The sequence below is a fragment of the Festucalex cinctus genome, chromosome 19 (genome assembly GCF_051991245.1).
Source record: "Festucalex cinctus isolate MCC-2025b chromosome 19, RoL_Fcin_1.0, whole genome shotgun sequence".
Lineage (NCBI taxonomy): Eukaryota > Metazoa > Chordata > Actinopteri > Syngnathiformes > Syngnathidae > Festucalex > Festucalex cinctus.
Window position 1 is genome coordinate 8,662,386 of NC_135429.1, and position 20,575 is coordinate 8,682,960.

The 20,575-nt window shown below is 39.0% G+C and overlaps 1 long non-coding RNA gene across 2 annotated transcripts in view; it reads left to right on the forward strand.

The window, feature by feature from the left end:
* The first annotated feature begins 793 nt into the window (after positions 1 to 793).
* LOC144007515 (uncharacterized) overlaps positions 794 to 20,575 on the forward strand; it is a 30,814-nt gene continuing 11,032 nt past the window's right edge. Inside the window, exons 1-4 of one of the 2 annotated variants that reach the window (XR_013280198.1) lie at positions 794 to 917; positions 2,731 to 2,919; positions 5,944 to 6,004; positions 6,105 to 6,554. This is a non-coding gene — a long non-coding RNA (uncharacterized LOC144007515). Of the gene's footprint in view, positions 918 to 2,730; positions 2,920 to 5,943; positions 6,005 to 6,104; positions 6,559 to 20,575 lie in introns of those variants that run through there. The other variant, XR_013280197.1, reaches the window with a different exon arrangement.

Consider the following 20,575-nt stretch of genomic DNA (forward strand, 5'->3'; position numbering starts at 1 on the left):
CTGTTCCCTTATTAAAAAGCTGAACAGCAAAATTCACAACAGGTTCTTGAATTGACCAATAAATGTCCTTGTTCAATAAAAATTTGTATTTAAACAATCCTGTTCATCATGATTTTTGACACGAGACCAAGACCGCACCTAATAATGGATCAAAAGTAACACTAACAGAATGAGGAAAGAAAGGAGCTATATAAATGTATTTTAGCTTTGTTTTGACATTTTCCTTGAATAATTGGAATTAAGTACAATTTATTTAAGGTAGCTTTAATTGTCTGTTGTAAAATTTTCATCAGCAGTTGTTAGTTATGGCAAAATAGCATAACAAATGTTTTATTTTGAAATATGCTTCCTTTTGTGTTGAACTCAAGTTTTACTTCCTGTTTTCTCACAGGTTGCCACACACCTGCGGACGCTCTGCAATCATTAGCACAGCCACCGTTTCACCTGATTTTCGACACCAGTCAGGTAAGCAGTTCATGTTCATATGTGCCTAAAACTGACAAATGTCAAATATGAAAGTAGCCAGTTGACTCTTTTTTTTTTTTAATAAATTGAGTTAAATTAAGCTTTAGAACAATTGTGAAATAATTACAAGTATGTGCAAAGTACATTTTGCTGCTTAAATCAAGCTAGTTTTCTTGCTGTTTACATAATCCCAAGGTCTCTTTAGATAATAACTTCATTTAAATATTAATGCATTTAGCACTAACTTTTTTTGCTTCCAAGTGACATGAGATGAATATTTCATTACCCTGAGACTCATGTTGGCTAAAAAAGACATTTTTGTTTTTAATTGGCTTGGCAACAGTCACATTTTCAGGCCCTGGAGAGCGTTATTATGTGGAGTAAGATCTGTGAGAATTAAAAGCGATTGGGGGGCTGGAAAAGAAGCAGAGTGAGCGGAATGGTATTTAATGGTGAGAGAATCTTACAAGGGTGGCACGGTGGATGAGTCGTTAGCGCATCTGCCTCATGTTTGAGAGGTAGAAACAGGCATCTTTAGGTAATATGCTCAAGATCCAGATTTGATTTATTTATTTATTTTTTAAACCTGGTCCAGTAGCTAACTATACTAGCCTTGAATAAAAATAAATAAATCACCATTAATTGTTCCTTTCCTATATTGAAGTTTTGAAATTAGAGAACCTCAACCAGCCTCAGGGAACAGATTGTGTGTGACTGTAGTGTGCCGCCTGTCTAAATTCGCCATTCGCCGCATCTCGAAGGCAGCAGCAAGCAGTCGGGGAAAAAGATACACCCTTCACGGGAGATTATGTGGGAAGCTGAAGAGGCCCGCTGCGGTGCATTGTGGGGGATTCTTGCTCGCGTTGGAGACGGAGGCAGAGAAAGATCAGAGGAACTCCTCGCCTCGCTCGCATTCGCTCAGATGTTGCGCTCGCTCGCTCGCGCTGCCTCCTTCGACACCTGAAGGCTCGCCTGTGAAGTTCGAGTGTCATGTCTTGGCTGCTTAGCAACTATTTTTGTTTTTATTCCACCACTCTTACCGGTCACAATATTAGGTACACATGCACAATATACAGTATGGTGTCCCACGGTTATATTGCAATTATTTGTCATGCTTTTACAGTATTACTTCAAATTTTAAAGCTGTACTTTCAGTGTAGTACCACTTTATGCCACAGCATACCTGGCAGTACTGAGCTCTCATGAAAGAGATGTTGCTTTATTAGGAGGAGGCAGAAGTGGCAGAGAAGACTGTCAACCAAACTCTAGTAATACAGTAGCTATCATTTCCACAGAGTAATATTGTAAACTGTACTCTATTTGTATTGTGTTGCTAATGTGTCTTATAAGTAGCGGCTGTTTGAAGGTTTATGAATACCATAACATGAATGCTTATTTCTGTTTTGCCCATATATGGCCCTTTGTTGTTAGCATTAAACTAGCAGACTTTTCTTTAGGGCTGGGGAAAAAAATAAATAGGTCAACACAAAATTTCCAATGTACATAAAACTCCATTTTACTTTTATCAAATTACCCATGAGTAGGGATGGGCGAGAGTATTTCAAGTTATCGGTACTCGCGACGGTGGCCGACGCCAGTATCTTTTATGATCAGGAACTAGAAATTTGAAGAATAGAAAATTGTCATTTCATTTGCTCCCAAAAACATAAGTTTTTAAAAAATGTTTTAAGTGTCCCAAAGACGTATTTATACGTTTTTTTGTTTTTTATGGTAAAGCATACAGAAGGCTTTGATGCTGCCTCTCAACTGCAAAGAACGCTTGCAGAAATAAGTTATTACACAAACAGCCAGCAGGTGGCAGCAGAGCAAAGGAGATCAACCAGGGCCATTTTGAAAAAAAGCTCAATAACTCACAATTCTAAATAGATTTGCCAAAATATATGAAACTTAGCTATATTCTAATGCCAATTGCTGCAAAACGGAAACATATAGAAATCTATTTTATTTTTCCTGATGAAAGAAGAAGAAGAGACTCTAATCTTTTGGTAGGTTCCATGTTTTTTATAGCAATAGAACCCAATATTCTGTGGGCATTGCAAAACGGCGAACGGGATTGTTTCTGTGAAAATGGCTGGGACCGAATGAGTTAATTTCATGCAGTTTTTAAGGAAAAATGCTATATTCGAGAAACTCTTGGGTAAACTTCAAATTGTGTACAATTCTGACCAGACATCTGTAATTTAAACCCCTCCCACAATCCGCAAACAGTTTCACCTCCTTGATTAGCCCTCTCTTTCGCAACAGGTCCCCTCCTTCCATCTCGCCGCGCCAGCTCTTCTAAATACGCAAGCGACAACGTGGAGACACCTCGGAAAGGAGCAGCTTGCCGCCCTCTGATCTCTCGCATCCCGGTTAGCGGCAATCCACTTGGGCCCACGCTCGACTGTTTACAAGCGACAGACAGGCTGCTGATCCCACAGTGTGAGAATTACGGTGTGTAAAAACAGGATGGCATTGTGAGACTGCAAGTGTGATCAGCGGGGTGCACATAATGACTTTTAACATCTCAACCGATTTTTTATTTTTTTTCTTAAGTTGAGAGCACACACAATGAGGAAAATGCTAGTATAAGCTACTGAGCAAAAAAAAAAAAAAAAAGTCACCTTTGAGAAGATGCCACAGTCCAGCCTACTTTGATCGTAAGAGAGGCAATTCCCCCCCAATTGTATTTATTTCACATGCTAGAAATGCATCTGGTTGCGCGCCTCCTCCATCTAATGAGATCCAACTCGAGAGCTGTCTCCAAAATTACAGAAGAGTAGCTCATTTATCAGCCGAGCCTCCGCTGACGAATGCCTCTCGCTCACAGAGCACATCAAGAGAAGAAAAGGTTGCAGTGCGATTGCTCCATCAACGGCGCAAATGAGTCTGCAGTCATTACACAAGCTTGTAAATGCACACAAGCCGGCTGACGCCGCATCCATTCGATTGTTTTTTTTTCTTTTTTTTTTTCTTTTTCGTTTTGATTGGCCTGAGAGCACCACGAGAGGCTGGGGGGGAATCTAAAACTGCCAATACTGTCGATACATTTTTCAACTGTTTTCTGCTGTCAATCTCCTTTTATGTCTTAAAAAAAACAACTAATCAAATACGCGGAAAATGAACGTGCTGCCATACATAGGAGTGCAGTATTAAGACCACACTGTAAAGACAAAAAATTGAATACCGTTTATAGACATATATGTATATTTTTCTTATATGTATAGACATAGTATTGTAATACTTTTCTAACGTGATAAACTAGTTATAGTTTTATCTGCGTTTTGACTTTTTGTGGTGTTGGGGAATTCTGGCAACATTATGGCTTCATTATATTACTTGACTCGTAATTTCTTTGACTATTTGTGTGAATCACATTTTATAAAGTTAGGTTTATTTGCATAGTGTTTAAATCTTGATTCGATGATATCAAAATGATACAGTAGATCACAATTCTAGGACTTTTTTTTTTTTAAATATTTTTTTCACTTCATCCATGTGAGATTGTAACTATCCCAGCATGAAATCATTTTCTTGTAATTGTTTTTAACCTCACAAAATTAAGATTTTTCATCTTTTCTTTAACTTTATTTGTATGCCATTTAAGACTTAACATTCCCATGTTTTGTTTACATAATTCGCCTCTAATATTGAAACTTTATAGTCATATTTTTTTTCCACTATTTTACTTGATTCTCATAAGAAATTACTTATTAGACTTTCTTGATTTTTTTTTTTTTACTGTACACACAAGTACTGCAAATAATACAATATTTTTAATGTACTGTAAATGCACTTTATTTTTCTTATTTGCACTTTAATTTTATGTATGTATAAAATTAAATGTTTTATTTATTTATTTATTTTTTACATTTCTTGTATTTTCATATGATTTTAATACAGTTGTGTAACATGCCTTTTCTGCTTTAAATTTGTTTTACTTTTTAGTGTAGCCGAATTCTCCTTCATACTGTTAACTGGTGACATCCAAGTCCGTAAATGCTATAGAGATCTCCATTCCAAGTCCATATGCACTTCACCTTATAAATAAAACTAATATGCGTATATGCATGCTTAACATATAAGAATACCAAGTATGAACTGTCAGTCTATCTTTGCGTCCGTAAATAGCCTGAACTGATTGGAACAACAACAATCGTCTGTAAATGGCTTTACTGTTGACGTAAAAGGACGATGTTAAACTACTATTTTATTTATGCTGGGAGCCTTTTCAAATGGAGAGGACAAAAAAAGGACATGGGAGAAGATGAAAGGCAAAGTGAAGAGAGCAGGGAGCTGTGACGATGCAAAAGAGGAGAGGGAACTAGCCCCTTCCCTTGCACAATGGATCGATGGAAGAAGAGGGATAGTGGTGGAAAAGCGAAGGAGGCCACTTTGAGATAGGATCTAAATAGAAGAGCGTGTGCCATTTGAGTTGAGTCGGCCCTTTTATGTCAAGGAACGCATGCGTACACGCACACGCGCGGGCCTTTTCTTTCTGTCCCTTGACTTCGGGAGCTGCACCGCACGTCGATCTTTTCGCAGTTAAACGGCTGCCCTTTCAGCCCCATAATGGCTGCAGGAGCTTGAACGTCCAAATGATTGTTAGTTCTTTGCAAAACAACTTTCACATGGCAGATACTTTCGGGATGGCTATCGCCACACAAGTGCTTGTGCTCTTATAAGTGAGGTTTTGTGAGTATTGAACTGTATTTAATAGAAAACCAACAGTGTTGCAATCAACACTGTTGATTGTTGAACGCCACAAATTACATTTTCAACTATTTATCTCGAATATGGGCGTCAAGCCCAATTTAAGCAAATCGAATGTGTTTATGCCATTGCTAAATGGATTTGTTCTTTTCATTTGACTATCACTGGAGAACCTTTGCATCTCCAAAACACAACATTTGTTGGCCATGACTACCGCATTGACAGAGAGCCGTTTTCAACACTTATGATTGGTCGAAAATTAACAGACTGACCAAATCAATTTATGAAAAAAAATAGCAACTTGACCAAATTTGGACATGAAACACTGACAATATGTACCATAAAAGTTGCACAACTCACCAGCTCAAACAAATGGCAGTGAATCGAAATGTTCCAAACAAATTTAAAAAATCAATAGAAAATGTAGTTAATTTAATTAAAGTGCTAAGATTAAAAAGCACAAACACATATTCAAAAAATTGTATCAAAAGTTAGTGTATGAAAGCTTAAAGATCATTTGAAACTCTAGATGCCCTATGTAAGAACCTTGAGGTATCCCCTGCAAGATGATCTCCATTGCCACACACTGCTGAATCTAACATATCAAGCCAAATGTCAAAATTATTGTAAATCACAATCCCATATTCCAGAAATAGGATTTAAAAACTCTAGTGTCTAAAACATCATTTGAAACACTAAATGCTCTATTTAAGAACCCTGAGGTACCCCATGCAAGATCTCCATAACCCTTTCTGTGTCCTCTAGGTCCGTCCACTTTTGGATCCATGCAGCAGACCACTGACCGAACAAAGGATGTGGACTAAAGGTGAGTTCTCGGGCATCATTGACGAGGCTATAATAACTGCACACACATGCAAAGTCCTCAGTTTAGCCCCGCGCATCTAGCAGAGCATTTGCTTCCTCAGCCTTATCGCAGACTTTATCGAGACATCCCGGCCCCTCCCCGAAGTCGGATCAGAAGAGATTATAAGGCCGAATGCGTGTATGGGGGCAACACGCAGACCCCCCGCATCAACCCACACTGGCCACACTCCCTTCTCTGTGCAGATGAAAACAGTCACATGGGGGAGGAATTACTCGTTTAAATCCTCTTTGATTCGCACTAGTTTGATGATGAAACAGTCCAGCTTGTGACAAAGCTCCCCCAGGCCAATTGCTTTTTGTTTTGTTTTTTTGTTTTTCCACTCCCCCAGCATTGCCTCCTTGAAGAATTGTGGGTAAAAGTAGCTCCGTTTAGTGATGACGCTGCAGTGATGTCACCGGTTTTGTTGCTTGTTCACCTTATGTTAATGGACCGTGTTGATACCATTACTGTACTTCATTTTTTTTAGAGCGTTTCATAAAAGCACAAATAAGTGAGTTTTTGTTGTTGTTTGTTTTTTGTTTTTTAAAAGCCTAAAGCAGGGAATAAGTTCCAAAGAAAGTACTATCAAAGTACTACCAATGGTTAGTGAAAACATTACCGCTTCTTTGTTAACTGTAAACATGCTACTTTATTACAACCCTCTATCAATGTAGCAACCACAATGGTGGTGAAGGGCGGAGCTATACATACTGTCCGTCGATTGATCGATTGAAACCAGGCTAGAACACCAAGGACACAAAATGCATCATTTTACAAAGTGTATCATCTGCTATCTGGAGATTAGCCAACTCGGGTTGAGTGAAAGCAACAGCACACCAATTGCAAGATATGATAACTGATATGTTGTCAATGTAATGATATTAAAAAGTTGTACAAATGCATTTCCGCAGCCAGCCGCCGGGCACATAAGCCAAATTGTCTGCCATTTTCTCCGAAGTTTAAACACTGAGTAATTTTTTCTGAGAGCTGTTTATCCGCTGCCTGTCAAATCTAATCGAATAACACAAGCTCTAATGTGCATGCAGATGTCCGTATATCATTAGCATGATCCGCGCAAAACAAAAATATCACATGTGGAAAATATGATTTATAAATTTACTCACTGAGCCTGGCCCCGTCATGATGACGGGACTTGAAGATAAAAGTATTGTTTTAGGTAGTACAAACTTCAAAAGATATTATATAATAGTACTAGAACCAAATTGTGCAGTCACAAACATCATTCACTTGTTTAATTCGGGTTAGGGGTGAGGGGGGCAATTTTTAGTAGTGAAAAGTCAATATTTTGTCCAGAATGAATTTGATAACTTCATTATTTTTCATGTACATTTAATACCTTAAAAATGTAATTTTCTACTTGCTGTCGACTGGTGATGACATCACCTGTGCTGAGGAAGTAGGTAACAACCAATCATGGCTTTTGTTACCTACTTCCTCAGCACAGGTGATGTCATCAGTCGACAGCAAGTAGAAAAATTACTTTTTAAAGGTATTAATTGTATATGAAAAATAATGAAGTTACCACATTAATTAAAGACAAAATATGATCTAGTGACTGCTGAAAATGGATCAATGAGTCAAGTATCCCTTTAATGTTAAAGATCAGATAGCTCTTAATATGAAAGGAAAATGCATTGAGCTGTCACCAAAGTCTTACAAATGCAATTATGCCATCTAGTGGCAGAAAAATTACCAGCACAAATCAATATCACACTCGTTATTTACAGTATAGTACATCTTTTTTAAACTCAATTTTATGAATTTTTATGGGATCACTGCATCGATGACTAAAATATGCAACCATATTTCTATTAGTTTAACATTTTTTTCCCACTTTTATGTTAAGAAAAGTATGAAAATTTAGAAAAAAATGGTATTGTACACTTAGAACCGATATAAATGTGTGATTAATCATCAGTTAACTGTTGAAGTCATGCAATTAATTACAATTACAAATTTTAATAATCACTTGACACAACCACCGGTCACCAGATTGACTAGCGGTTAAATTTGTTGGAAATAGTTCATGGTGAGAATTTATTGTAAATTTGATTTTCAACAAACTACAACTTGCACTAATCAGTAACCTTTCAAATATTATTCCTCCAGCAAATTATTCATGAACCGATGTTTGCAACACAGTACAAATGCGGCAGAAGGCTGGCCCAGATTGTCTGGCCGGTTCGAGCAGCAGACCACAGAAGCTTTTGGACCATTTTGGTTTGGCTCTTGATGCTTTTTTGCGACTCCCCAAAGTGGTCCGCGTTGTCCTCTGAGCTAATTCCGTTGGCCTTCCGTATCCATCATTTCTGTTGGAAGACTTACAAGCAGCAGGCCACTGTGTGCGGGGGTCGATGGAAGTCGAGCCCCTGAAACCAAAACCGAGGCTTTCGCCTGCTGTTTGTATGCTCATGAACCAACATTGACCTTCCTTACAGAGACTTTTCTCTGCATACGTGCTGACATGTGGGTGCGTAGAGGGTTGGGGAGGGGCACAAGGTCGACATGAGCAACATGTCTGTTTTTTGTGAAGGGGAAAAATAGCCATGAAAGAGAATCCTCATGCCTCTGTCTATACACAAACACGTAAAAGGAGAGCATATGCAGTGATGGTTGTTTTGTGTGACCGACTGAGGAGCGCTCCAGCACACGCTTTACTGTCTTATGTAACAACTAGATTAGCACATGCGAGCTAAACGCTGCCTCTGCCCCAAACCGCATCCGCAGCATAATTCAGACTGTGCCACTATCCGAGCGAGCCGCCGAGCACGTTCTTGGCGCATGATTCCCACTTAAGCGCAAAAGTTGACCACGCTCGAGTTATTATCGTGTCCGTTTTTTTGAAGTGGATCCTGGTAAGCGACTTTGCTAATGATTTTTATAGGCGCAAACCAACATAATTGTCATTTTTGCTTGGCTTGACAGTAATGGCTGTGGGCTGTGGCAACCCTGTAACTGCCAATCAAGTGCAAAAAAAACAAAAACAAACGCTTTTACGAATTCAACATAGGAAAACTGTCGATGAAGACCTCATAAGTCCACTTTTCATCTTTCATCATAATGTCACTAATCAAGCATGAAACAGCTCATTTGTAACATGTGTTTTCATTGGCTGCCTGGTCACATTAGACCACACCTCCCACATTTGTTTTAGCACAGGGGTGTCCATACTCTTTCCTTCGAGGACTGCATATGGAAAAATCAAAGGATGTAAGGTATTGATGTTGTTGTTTTTTTTTTGGGGGTATTTACGGAAGCGTAGAGCTGCCAAAGTGGAGTAAACATTTTTTGCTTTCTACTGGGCCACAACAACTGGTAATTGGGCTGATATTTTACAAATATGTTTGAACATAGTCGCAAATATGTTCGAACATACTCGCAAATATGTTCGAACGTACTTGTACGCTACATGCTACAAAGTTAGCATACCTTCCCATAATGCCACGGGGTATTATTTGCGCATGTGCGAGTGAAAACAAAACCCCATTTTTTTTAGGCATTTGGGCCACATTACCAATTCATAAGAAAATTAAGTAGACAAAAAGTGTCTTTCGTAACTTTTACGATTTATTATGTCTGCCGTGCATGATTTAGGTTCGTTAATTTTCGCCCCATAATGCAACGGGGTATTGCGCTTGCGCAGTTGAGTACCACAGCATTATGGGAAGGTATGCTAACTTTGTAGCATGTAGCCTACAAGTACGTTCAAATATATTTGCGAGTATGTTCGAACGTATTTGCGAGTATGTTCGAACGTATTCGCCAGCCAAAAATGTTTACTCAACATTGGCAGCGCTACGCTTCTGTAGGTATTAACTAGAGCGGTCAAAATAAATTGATTAATTGACCAGTAATCTTTTGTTAATTAAAATGGTCCAAATGCTCTGATTTCAGCATATCAACAATAATTGTTCACTAATTTTTATAGTCCATTAAAAGAAGACTGAATATCTTCTGTGTTTAATCAAAATAAGACATTTGCAGACATCTGTTTTTACTTTGGAAAACAGTAACATAGAGCTGGGCGATATGGCCAAAAAAATACAATCCTGATTTTTGCAGCCATTCTGGACGATTACCATTGTAATCGATTTTAATCTAATAAACCCAACAAATATTTCTTTAAAGCTTTCATTTACCCAAAAATAATTACTGTGCAAAATATTCAGACAATGATAATTTAACATGAACTTAAAATTCATAGTTTGTGCTTAAATGCCACAATGAAGTAGCTGGTAGTTATTGTAAACGTGTTTTGTAAATTTGTTTTTGCTTCTGAAGTGGAAATATCTTTATTCATTCAATTGAATTACAACGAGAAATGTTACTATTTTAGATGCACAAATTTGCATATCTAGACAAGCTCTATAAGTCAAATGTATTAGTGACAGGTGCGTCGCACCCATGGGGGGATATTTTCAACACCTGCTCCCAGGCTGTGCCAAAAAAAAAAAGTTTGTTTCTGTATATGAATAGCCTCCGGGCCGTAGTTTGGACACCCTGTTTTCGCCTCTTTTTCAACACAGATTCTGCAACATTGCTATTATGGAAAGATGGTGAATATGCAGTTGTTGTTGTTTTTCCGGTATACCTTTAAAAGATGAGCTTATTTTGAAGACAAGCAAAGCCTCAAGACAAGAACAATGTGCAGTGATTTTGTTTTGACAAACCAAAATGCCAACAATCACGTCTAATGAACGTTACGTCAGTTTCTTTGTGAACTCAGCCTGCATGCATAGAGATCAACATCCGTTGGCTATCGGATTAAAAGTTTGGAAAATCTCAAAAGAAAAGCCTTAACCTCCGAGGACAGTTGCCTCCTCTCGGTTTTCCGCTCGTGTTAGCTTGTCCTCGTTATCCCGACTCGAGCTGGCATGGAGAGCATCTAAGTGACAGGTGATAATTAGCATCCTCACTCCGTCGGTCCCGCGGCCTCTGTTGAATTAATTTATGGATGTGGTTGCCAATCGGCAAGCGGGAGAGGGAGACAGAAAGAGAGCGTTCTTTTGTGGATGCATGGATGAAATGGACTTTCAGGGCGTGACCTAACTCCGATGAAACCCAGGTGACTTATCAAGGATTAACTTCACCAAGATGCACAATAAAAACAAATTCCCCGGATGACTTGTTCTCGAATGTACTGCTGCACCTCAAAAGTCCCAAATAGCATATTCAAGTGATTCTCTTTGTGGTGGCAATGTACATTCAGCTATAAGACCCTTCATTTAAAAAATAAATAAAAAATGAAGCCTGCCTTCCTATTGGCTAAACAAACAAAAGGTCTCTGTTGAAGAACCCTTTAATGTCATTTATAGTCCACATGCATGCGCGCGTGTGAATGTTTCAGCTCCAATTGGCCTCATAAGTCACAGTGGACAATTACAACCCCTGCTCCGGAGAAAATCTGAAGGCATGATTAGCGCTCTCTTACCCGATCCAAGGCGCTTGATGGATGGGAAGGATGTCCTCGGCGCGACCGATTAGCCGGGCAGGAGTGCAAGGACAGCCGCGGAGAGATGCGATGATGCTGGGCGCCTGCCTCGAGATGCTCCGGGGACAAAAAGCGAGCGGATGCTGATGACTCGATCGCGACCCGCTTTCAGACGCGACTTATGAGGCTGTTCAGCACGCGGGCATCCGCGGTGGCCCCCCCGAGTGTCTCGATGCCTCGGATGGAGGAATGGATGGATGCCCCCCCTCCTCCACTGAAGCCCGCCGGTTACACGAGCCGAGTCCCGCACAGCATGTTTAGCGCGATCTCCTCCAGAGGAGTCTGCATATGGAAGAAGGACGGCGTGTTTTTTTTCTTTTTTCTTTTCAATGGTGTGCGCTGAAGGAGTGGATATAAAGAGGGAGCTGGGTGATGTTGAGGGGAGGGTGGTGCTGTCCGGGATTATTGGTAGGACTTTAATTAGGCAGCCTATTGCCTATTGGCACGGACGTGGCGCACAGCCCCGCCTACTTTCTCTCTCTCTCTCTCTCTCTCTCTCTCTCTCTCTCTCTCTCTCTCTCTCTCTCTCTCTCTCTCTCTCTCTCTCTCTCTCTCTCTCTCTCTCTCTCTCTCTCTCTCTCTCTCTCACAAATGCTAATTATTATTATTTTTAAACAAAAATAGCAGCACATACTGTCAAAAATCGTCAAAATATCTGAAATTCTAATGTTTTTAGTTTTGTTTTGTTTTTTCATTTTTTTTCCAGTAATGTGAAAATACTTACTTCGGTTGTTTAAAAAAAAAAAAATAAAAAAAAAAAAGACCCAATGAATAATTTTGCCATTGGATTAAATAAAATTCCCTAAAAATTGTGTGTATGTATATGTATGTGTGTGTGTATGTATGTATGTATGTGTATGTGTGTATATATATATATATATATATATATATATATATTATATATATATATTTAATAAATAGCACATTAGTGTTGTACTTAAAAAAATATATATTAACTAATTTTCTCTCAAAAATGTATCAACACGTTCTATTTTAAATATTACCAGTGTCCCAAAGACATATTTATACGTTTTTTTTGTTGTTTTTTTGTTTGTTTTTTTAAGGCTGGAGGATACAGAAGGCTTTGATGCAGCCTCTGAACTGAACGTTTGAAGCAATGAGAGTTATTACAAAAATGGCCAGCAGGTGGCAGCAGAGTATGAGATTCACCAGGGCCACATTGCAACAAGCTGTTTTCTCCACAGTTTTAAACAGGCGTGAATGACGATGAAACTTCGCTATATTCTAATACTAATTGCTGCATAATGGAACAGATAGAAACATACTTTTTTTTTTTTTTTTTTCCCTAATGAAATAATACTCTATTTCTTTTGGTAGGTTCCATTTTTTATTTTTTTTTGTTAATAGCAATATAACACAATATTCTGTGGGCCTTGCAAAATCAGTCAACATTCCAGTAAAGCAGTTGGGAGTGAAAGGGGTTGCTTCAGTGAAAATGCCTGGGAGTGAATGAGTTAATAACCGTATTACATTTTAGATGAAGGCCGCTGTGGGGCAGTATAATACAGTAAATGCATATGTATATCCACAGCTAACTTAGCTGCAGTAATATTTGTGGTTTTCCACAGAGGATAAAGAACATATGCCTCAGTATTGATACATTCTCTAGACGTGTAACGGCACCCCTTTCTGTTTTAATATCCATTGCATAAAGGATTAAAACACCGCGATGTTAATACTTTGCGTTACCCCGTTTATGACACTTTGCTTTTTGTGTTCGCATTAAGTTGCCATGGCTGTTTTAAATACATCTAAATTTGATATTAAAATAGATATAATGGCAGTATTTAATCCATTAAATCGTTTATTTACTGCCAAATTTTGATATCTATCTATCTATTTATCTATCTATATATATATATATATATATATATATATATATTTATTTATCGTTTTTTGGGGCCTTTGTCGCTGATGGGTCTGACTTTTTTTTAACAGATGTGTTCCTTTTAAATATTGTGAACATGACGACGATATTGTGGCAGTTTTAATATCACGATATCCGATATTGCCCTTATCGTTACATCCCTATGATCTACCTCGTGCTTGTCAGGTGATTTGCATCCGTCTGCTCGCGTTACATGTTCAGCTAGGTGATATCTTTCTGTTCTGGAGATTCACAAGCTTAATGAGTGGTTCACTGAAGGAAATGCAAGCAGGGATTGTTGCTTTTTGACTACTCGAAGGTCACTTTTCGAAGTCAGCATAATCACGAGATGGATTTGAAAGAGGGTGGTCTGCTTCAGAGATGGCCTGCCTCGGAGTGTGATCATCATTTAATGAGCTCTCAGTCATCCAGGCAGCACACATTTTTTTAGATTTGGCCCATGTGACCTGAGCGCTCTCTGCTGCGTGATAAATCTGTCTCGCTGGTTCGCCTGTTTTCTCGATCTATTGCAGTGGAACCCCCAAAGCCAAACACTTGGAGTGCTAGCAAAACCTGTCAAAATGTGCCTCAAAAGTTAAATAGACGTCGGCAAATATTGAGGGAGACTTCCGCTCAGTCAGAAGCTGCATTAACTCAATAAATGTCTCTCTCTTTTATTTGTTTTTTTGTGTTGCTAATGAGGTCTGAATACATATTGGGTCAATGGAGAGATAAATAAATAGCTACGGTGGATGTAAAAAGTTTACACACCCCTGGTTAAATGCCAGGTTTTTGCGTTATGAAAAAAATGAGCCCAAGATAAATCATTTCAATACATTTTCCACCATCAATTTGATTCAACTCAAAACTTTTTGAGATTGGAAGCTAAAAATAAACAATTGAGATGTGGTTGCACAAGTATGCACACCCTCAAAATTGTTTTGTTGGCTGCTTTTTAGAATTAACCAATCACATTCAAATTCATGTTATATGGGACTCAGCCCACACCTGTCATCATTTAAAGTGCCTCTGATTAACACCACATAAAGCTCATGTGTTTTAGTAGGCTTTTCCTGACAATTGTTTATCAAGCACCAATTGCTTATTGGTGTTCCAAGTTAGTATGTAATAAATAGTCTAATTTTCTGTTTTTGACAGTGATATTATGAATTATAATGCATAAATGCACCCAGTCCCAATATGGACAGTCTATAAATCTGAATATACATTATATGTACAACTACATATTTAGCAAACTTTTATTATGTAGTGGTTTACACATTTGACAGCTAGAAAAGTTGAAAATGACGGAAATTTGATCCTAGAATGAATCCGTTCACTTTACATTGTCTCCTATGGGAAGTATTTGTTTCTAATCCAGCATTACAGAATGGATTGTGTTTCAATTTGGAGGTTCTTCTGTATTACAGCAACCGTCAACGGACAATTTTATAGCCTCCATCACAAGCGCTCTGTGATAGCAACGTTTTGATCCCGAGCAAATCAGTTCACTTTATATGATTTCCTTTGGGGAAAATTTGGGTGTTCCAATTTGAAGGTGCCACTTTATTGCATTACGCCAACCATCACAGTAAAGTTGTTATTCGAGAGCACACAGATGGCAAAAGGCGAAAACCTGCTGCGAATACAACGTTGGGAATTATGCACGGGATCAAAGGGAATGATTTATTGACCGTTGTTATTGACGAGGCATTTTGATGGAGGCTGGTAGCAATCACAGCCCAGTGGTGGGAGGTGGAAAGGCGAGGGCGAGGGGGGGTGGAAATCAAATTCAGAGGTGAAATGCAGCAGCGGAATGGCAATTTTCATGCGCTGCGTGAAGAGAAAATGGGGGGAGGTGTCAACTCTTAATGGTGATAAACTATCTCACAGGCGTGTCCATTACACTGCTGGAAAGTTATCTTCCATTCTTCCAACTACACTACAATGATACATTTATCAGCAATAAAATAGAAGAAAAAAAAACTTACCTAGAAGATTGAGCGATTTCAGACGTGAAACTATCATAATGTACATCCCACGAGACCTAATTTTAGACTTTTCTGGAAGAAGGACAGTGATAAGAGTAGATGTGAGTGGACCCAATTAAAGGAGTCAAGTCTCAGGTGGTGTTGAAGTACTGTAGTTTAACGTAGTGTCCATTGCTTTACGAAAATATGTCAAATTGGGCCTCAGAAGTCAAACAGTTTATGAGCATACCTTGTGAGTTCTGCTTAGCCAGCATTTTTTTTTTTTTTTTTTTTTTTTAAGCATGATGCCAGCTCTGCCTGGCTAATTAATGCATTTGATCATTTAAGTGAAATGTTTTTTTGTTTTTTTTTTTAACAATATTTTGTGGCTTCCTTAGTTTAAGTTCCGTTGCCCAATTTTAGTGAATTTAACATCCCTTTTAGTGACTATTTTTCCAAAATGAGGAAATTGTAGAAAATCCTGAGCCATTTGGGGACACTGCAATATCTGACGGTATGTTATCTGCATAGTATCTCCAAAGTATTTGAGGGTAGCATGTACAGTACAGGCTGAACAAAAGGGGTCCTAGAACTGAACCTTGAGGGACCCCTTATGTCATGGCCATTTGATCAGATTCAAAACTTCCAATTATCACAAAACAATTGCTTTCCTTCAAGTAGGACCCAAGCCATTTTAGGACGCTTCCATTTAATCCTACCCAATTTTCCAACCTCTTCAACAGTATACTATTGTAAATTATCCCTAACACCACCATATAGAAAATGCATGCCCTGTGATTGGCTGTTAACAACTTCATGTCATACAACTTCTTTTTAGAAAATGGATAGATGAATGTAGTAATTAAAGCTGTAAACTGCTTCCGGTACGAATAAGCTGAATTTCCTAAACATCCATCAGTCACGCGTCTGGTTATTTTCTTGGGCCCGCCCTCACACCTCTCCTTGTCTCACCTCTGTGTTGTTCCTCAGCGATAGAGACCAGGACAAATATCCAACTCAGCGTTTACTGATTTCATTAGTTGCCCATGACTCTCTGTCTCGCTGTCCTGTGAATGAGGACACTGATGTGATTGAATTACCCCTCCATCCCCAACATATCTCCCTCTCTCTCTCTCTCTCTCTCTCTCTCTCTTCCTCCTTTTTGTTCTGTTGGCATTTTCTCGTCTGCTGTTGTTGCATTTTTTTCGGTGCATAACCATGGGCGTCGCATTGCCTCTTTCTCATGGCGGTGTGGTCGCTGCTGGTGACAAGATGGGGACGGCGGCCCAGAGACCTGACCTTTATTTTCTTTTACTAGAAATTCTCAGACTAGTTGAGTGCCAAGCTCGACCCCCATCTGTGGAGCATCACGAGACCTATTAGGGAAGGTTTAAAACTTCAGGGAGTTGGACAAGAACAGATTTGTCTGTTTTTAATAGCGCATGAAAAGCATATTATAGGGCAACTTAGTGTTGCATAAAGAGCACAAAAATATGCAGGTGCAAAAAGGTAAGATTTTCAGCAAATACTTTGTTTTACAGAAAATTGGACTCGAGATTTGCAAGGATTTACTAAAATCACTACCTATTCTCCATTACTTTAAATCTATTAGCATTATTCAGGCGCCTCTTTGATCGTGACCTTTACAAGTTGTTCCGGGGGCCACCATATGAATAGTTATTTATTAAAATCATTCGTCATGTCGTCTTATTACACAAAGTGGGCGGACTAAATGAAGCAAATCAGCACTCGAAACTGCGTGGGTGGCTGAACCCTCTGTGCCAATTACAGTCCCGGCTATCAATTAAAAGCATGTGGTGAATATTCATTCATGTCTGGCTGGTAACTGTAACGTATATGGTCATCAAGCAGGAAAAAAAAAAAAAAAAAAACTTTTATATTGATCTTGGTAAATTGCCAAAAGACTCAAGCTAAGATTATTTGCTGTCACATATGCAAGTCAGCAACCCCACAATTCGCTTTTAAAAGCGCTTCAATCGACTCGCCTATTTAATCATAATGGTGTATGTGACACCAGGTAATGTCATAATCCAAAACAAAACTGGCAAATGAATTAATGACTAAGGATGGGAAATCATTAAGTAACTTGCAATATCATTATTGCAATATTGTGCGCGCAGTTTTATAAGATTGCTGTTTGTCATCAGGGTTTTTTTTTCTGGATGAAATTGTGGCAGAGGTGGTACCGTTCTGATCATTCACACACTCACTCAAACACAGCAATACAACAGTTATGATTAAAAATGACACCCAGCTATCTAATCAGATGATAACAGTTCTTATGTTGTCAGGTTTCAAATAAGATGGTGGCAGCATAAAATGAGCTCACGTGCTAGTTTGTGATTTACGTAATTAAAGCTCACGTGCGAGCATTTGCGCGAGCTTGTGAGCCAACGCATGATCATCAGTTCAATTAATACAATGAACTGGCTCATAAATGATCAATAATGCTTAACAAACCACAAAAAATAAAATAAGACTATGACAACATGGTCAAAGAAAATAGCATAAATAAGGGAATGTAATTTGCAATGTGGAAAGGAAACTACCAGGTGTACAGAGTGGAGGCGAAAAAGCAACAACAAGAGAAGGTAAACAATAATAGATCACAAAGCAGCCCTGCCGTTGTGCTCGAGTGAGTGCTTGTCAACACAATAGTAATAATTACGAGGTGCGTGTTGTGCACAGCGCCGGTTCAAGAGCCAGAGGCCCACCAGTAGTGTTAAATTGTACTTCCTCCTTCACTTTCCTCTATTTTCCCATCTCCCAGCCATCCTCAGTCAACTTTTATTGCCAATGCAGAGCTCGCTTCCCACTGAGCCGTCGCAAGTCCCCACGGAGCTGCTTTCAAATGTCATTCAAAACCCAAGCCGCATCCACAAAATAGGCATTACAAACCGCGTTGCTAGGGAACAGCTTGGATTCTACAGAGTTATTGAGATTGAAAAACACAGGAAACGGAATCGGATCATTTCATTTCGCTTACGGAATTATGATCCATTCAGCATGATGATGCGACGCTAACTATTCTTCCATGACAGGTGAAATAATATCAGTATTTTGCCCTCTCCAAGATCTGTGGTGTGGAAACGCCACGAATAGAGCGGAACATGTAATTGGATAGTTGTCTCTTTAAAGAAAAGACAAAAGGCATCACTGGTGCCCCGAACTTCACCTGCGCTGGATGGCAGTTGGCACAACTTATCGTGTTTAGCCAAAGTGCAACGAGACGAGAGATGTTGCTGCGCCTGTTTAAAAGGTCAAAGTCCTCTTGCAACAAATAACAAAATTTGATTACAGTAGATTAAAATATTTTCTTTCACATCAAGTAAATTGCAACAAAATGCATATCACTTCTAATCAGTAGAGCGTTAGCAGTAATTAAATACAATACAAGTTCCTGTCTTGTCACCATGCTTGTAACTAAAACACTCGTATCTCAAATTATATTTCCCTATTGAAATGGAATGAAGTGACGTTAAACTGTTCCAGCTTCAACCAATCATAGCGATAACACAAACTTGGCCAATAGGGGGTAGTATAATGTTGTCATGCTGACAGAAAGAAGAGTTTCAAAACTACTCTAGTTTGTATTCAAGTGTCTTTCGCTTAAAGTATTTTTATAACACAACCACAAATGATGCGTGTTAGCATTGTTACGTGTTTGTTTGAAATACACAACTCAAGATATTTGTTTTATATTTAGTTTGGCAGCAAATTTCAACTTGTTGTGGCAATAAGCTTGAAGTTTGATCTGTTACTCATCAACAACAACAAACTGTTGCGCGTTAGTTAATCTAGTTCAGTTCACTTCCTCAATGATTGTTTCCACTTGGGTGCTTCCACTTTATTGGAGAATAAGCAAAAACGTATTTCCCGTAGCGACCGCCGGCTTGAACTGCTCAAGAGTCTCCCGACTCTTGGCCGGGCAGACTTGTGGCGGTTCCTTTTAAAGTACTAGCGAACTCTCACTAATACGTCTGACTGCACACTGTAACGCTTCCCTTTAATCTGCTTTGGCTGCGAGGAGAGGATGTTCTCACCTGTAAGATCAACACAGGGGGGGCTTAATAAAAGGCACCGATGGATGACGAGGGACATAATGACGGATGACTGCTCCTAACGAGCTCCTCTACTACATGGTTAACGAACACTTGACTAGGATTAAATCGCGTCGCGTTCTTCCTTGATATATTTGAAAGCATATGCCAACAGTAGCAACAACCGAAACGTATTCATGAAATTGAAGGTCTCGGTGCCCGAGTCGAAGAGTTTCTAGCTTCCTGCTAATGAAGAGTAGAAGTATCGTCTTTGTTGCAGACACGGAGAGTGTCATCTTTCATATTAATGCCTCTGGAGAAAGCGGCAAAGACGACCGGGAGAGTGAGCGTGTCGTGATGAAAGTCTCTACTTCTAACAAGTCTACCCCCCCCCAACATCAACGCACTCTGCTCACACTGCCGATGACGGCGCTCATCTATTTTCTTTTCTTTTTTTTTCTTTTTTTTTAACCTTCCATTTTTTAAGAGGGCTAAAAATGAACTGTGTGACTGCACTGTGCTCCAAATGTCGAAGAGAATCAGTGTCAAGAATTCCGTTTCTTCAGATATTATATTTTCACAAATAGTGGCTGGGGGCATTTATTTACAGATTAAACAATGCTAGCGTTACAATGCATTATTAGCAATTGAAAATGTTTTTTTTTTAATTACATTGTGAGGAAACATGGTCGCACCACTGCAGTTTTCAAGGTATTAAATTAGTAATATTTGATTACTAGTATGCATCATGTGTGCCAAAGCAGAAAAAGAACCCCAACTTTAGAAACGTTTTCCATTCTAATTGTGCAAATCACATGAATGCCCATTCACCAAACTTATCATTATCTTTGTAATGGATTCTTTTGGCTGCATTGTTTCTAATTAGATGGCGGAGCTGTACCTAAGGCCTAGATATGGCCAGTGGGTGTGCATTCACAGCAAATGCCAAGAAGCACCGCTGAATATTTAATAGGTTAAACCCTTGACTTATCCTCTAATCCCTCTCTGCATTTGCATCACATCTTTCAGCAAATGGTACGAATTTAAGAGCCTAAACAAACCGAATGAATACTGGTGGATGCCCGTTTCCATTTTTAGACA